We start from the raw sequence: 3,496 nt of genomic DNA on the forward strand, positions 1-3,496 counted from the left end.
GTCTGGGCCCTAAGCTCTGGAATTCCCTCCCTAAACCTCTCCACCTCACTTTCCTCCTGCAAACCTACCTCTTTGATCATCTATCCCAATACCTCCTAATGCAGCTGGGTGTGCTCCTGTGTAGCAGTGTGGGATGAGCTCCAGGTTCGACATGTCTGGTTGCTGGTGGTTCTGTTAAAACAGGCTCCAATGCTCTTTCCCCTTTGTATCATCAGGGAGAGGTTGCAAAGAGATGAAGTAATGTTTTCCGAATGCCGAGGGTGGGGGGTCAGGTTAAAGGTCAGGAAACTGGGGTTAATTCAAACTGCCTCAGGTTGATAACACAGATTCAGTTTGCTGCAGTTCCCTCTGTTTACAGAGGAACCCAAAATATCAGCTGTAAATTCACCGTACACATGAAAAATGATCAAATTAAAGCAATGTTGTCCCAGGGTGAAGTAGCTCCAGCCCTCAGCTCACACTGCTTGCTCCCTCTCCAGGGACACTGGCTGTGGGATGGAGGAGGCCAGTCAGGCTGAACGTCCCCCTCAGTCGCTTGCTGCCTGGACCTGTTGATGGTTTAGGAACAGTCCCAACAGGAGGTCTCTGATCTTCCTGCTCCCTCCATACCGAGTCAGCAAAGATTGAGGATGAGGGGCTGCAGTCTCTCCCACTCCGTGTACACGTCAAACACAGAGTCCTCCAGGCAGCCCGGGAATTCCTGAATCTGTATAAAAACTGATGACACAGGATCATCCTGAACAACATCCTCCATCCCAGATCCCGCATTAAGCTCAACGGGATTTGAACCCACTCAGATGCTTTGTGTCTTAAACAAGGACCAGTGTCTTCAGTGCAGTTAGACACAAACAGAAACACGCAGGTACAGAGACACACACACACACACGCAGACCCACTCTCATACACAGACCAGACACAGTTAGATTTAGACACTATCACAATCACACACACATGCAGATACACTCAATTATCAGAGTTGTACCGCATACGAGTCAGCACCCCACACCCCCTTCCAAAGGAGCTGTCAGCTTCCCTGTTGCTCACTGCATTCCACTGACTGGCGGTTTGGACTGGGCTGTGATGCCCCACCTGGTGGAATAGCCTGACACCACTCACCCAGTGGGGGTGATGGCCCCAGTGAAAGTGGACTGTCGTCTAGTGAGGGGTGCGGGGAAAGACCAACTCAAACAGCCCAAGTGTTCACGTCCTCGGAGGTGGAGGGACATGTGTAGTGGAGAGTGGGGGTGTGTGAAGCACCCGGAGATTTCCGCAGTTCACCCTGAGCAGGGGCTGCACCATGACCCTACTGACCCCCAGTGTTAAAACCCCAGCAGCTCCCTGTACTTTCAGCCTGTGCCAGCAGAGGAGAATAGGGCTAGTGCACTGCAAAGGCACAAACTCTCGTTAAAGAGGGACTGGATGGTGTGCTGACCACACTCAGATATTACAATCAGGCTTGGACTGGGAGCAGACAATGGGCTTTGACAAGGTCATGTTGATTTGTTGAAGGATTTGGGTGCCCTTGTACACGACTAACAGAAAGTTAACATGCAGGTACAGTCAACAATGAGGAAGGCAAACAGCATTTGTCTTTAGTGCAAAGGGATTGGAGGATATGTTAAAGGCAGCTCTTACAACAACTATATAAAGTTTTGGTGCAATCAGGAGTACCATGTACAGTTGTAGTCTCCTTAGCTAAGGAAGGATTGACATGTTGTGGAAGGGGTGCAAACAAAGGCTCAATGGACTGATGGATAGAATGAGAGGATTGTCTGAAGGAGAGATTGAGACTCGGCCGATATTCTCTGGGGTTTACAGGAATGATTCCATTGAATTGTAGAAAATTCTTTGTGGGTTTGACAGGGGAGAGGGTGAGAAGCTGTTTCTCCTGGCATGACTGTTGAGAACTATGGGGTCAAAGGCTCAGGATAACGGGTCAGCAATTTCTAACTGAGATGAGGAGAAAGGAGTTGTGAATCTTTGGAATTCTCTACTCCAGATGGCTGTGGAAGCTGAGTCACTGAGAATATTCAAGTCTGAGAGTGATAGAATGTTGGACACTCAGGGAATTGAGAGATAGCGAGGGAAAGTGGTGTTAAAGTAGATCAACCAAGATCCTATTGAATGGTGGAGCAGGCTCAGGGAGGGCCGAATGGCCTATTCCTGCTCCTTAATCCTTCTAACACTCGCCCTCGGAATCTGTAGAGCTCAGTATCACTGTACTCACAAAGCAGCATGCTTATCCTCAGCGAGATCTGGTGGGATTATTTTACAGAATCAACCACACTCAAGGGTTGTGTGCAAGCCCCAGCTCATTTGCTGCACTCCTCACCTCAGTCCCTGCTAGTGGACTGCATTGCAATTGGACTGAATCAAAGCCTCTGTACCAGAATCCTCCCTTTATCATAAAAGCAAAATACTGCAGATGCTGGAAATCTGAAACAAAAACAAGAAATGCTGGATTCACTCAGCAGGTCTGGCAGCATCTGTGGAAAGAGAAGCAGAGTTAACGTTTCGGGTCAGTGACCCTTCTTCGGAACTGACAAATATTAGAAAAGTCACAGATTATAAACAAGTGAGGTGGGGGTTGGGCAAGAGATAACAAAGGAGAAGGTGCAGATTGGACCAGGCCACATAACTGACCAAAAGGTCACGGAGCAAAGGCAAACAATATGTTAATGGTGTGTTGAAAGACAAAGCATTAGTACAGATTAGGTGTGAATATACTGAATATTGAACATCAGCAAGTGCAAACCTGGTCCAATCTGCACCTTCTCCTTTGTTATCTCTTGCCCAACCCCCACCTCACTTGTTTATAATCTGTGACTTTTCTAATATTTGTCAGTTCCGAAGAAGTGTCCTCCCTTTATCAGTCAGCTTAGGAACAGCCTCGCAACAATAAGCTCAAGTCGGGGAAGTTTTAGCACCTGATCATAGCAAGGAGGAAGCTCCCAGCTGTAATTCAGTGAACCGCTCTGCCCTGGCTTTGACAGTCGAAGAAAAAAACCTTGAGCCCATTGTTTAGGCTGATAATCCCAATGAAATAGTGAAGGAGCTGTGCACTGGGGGTAGTGCCGTGTATCCGAAGAAACACAAAGCCATCATATGAATAGCATGAGAGGTCTCCCTACTGTCCTGAAGAATATTTATCCCTCAACCAACATCAATGAAACAGATGATCTAGTCATTACCACAGTGCAGTTTGTGGGATCTTGCTATGCAAAATCAGCTGCCCTGTTTCTTCCATTACGACAGTGGCTACATTTTGCAAAGTACTTCGGGATGTTGAGAGGATGTGAAAGGTGCCACAGAAATGCAAGTCTCACATTTCACTTAATGCTGAGAAAGTCCACATCCTGAGAGGAAAGAATTCTTTTGAAAAAAAAGAGGCTTTCTAAAACACTGAATATAAAGTGCCCCAAATAACCCAGGCGGAGAATTCAGGCAACACGCAGGCGTCTGCCTGTGGCGAGGTCAGAGAGCAGTGAATAATGCA

This window comes from Heterodontus francisci, chromosome 47 (assembly GCF_036365525.1).
Source record: "Heterodontus francisci isolate sHetFra1 chromosome 47, sHetFra1.hap1, whole genome shotgun sequence".
Lineage (NCBI taxonomy): Eukaryota > Metazoa > Chordata > Chondrichthyes > Heterodontiformes > Heterodontidae > Heterodontus > Heterodontus francisci.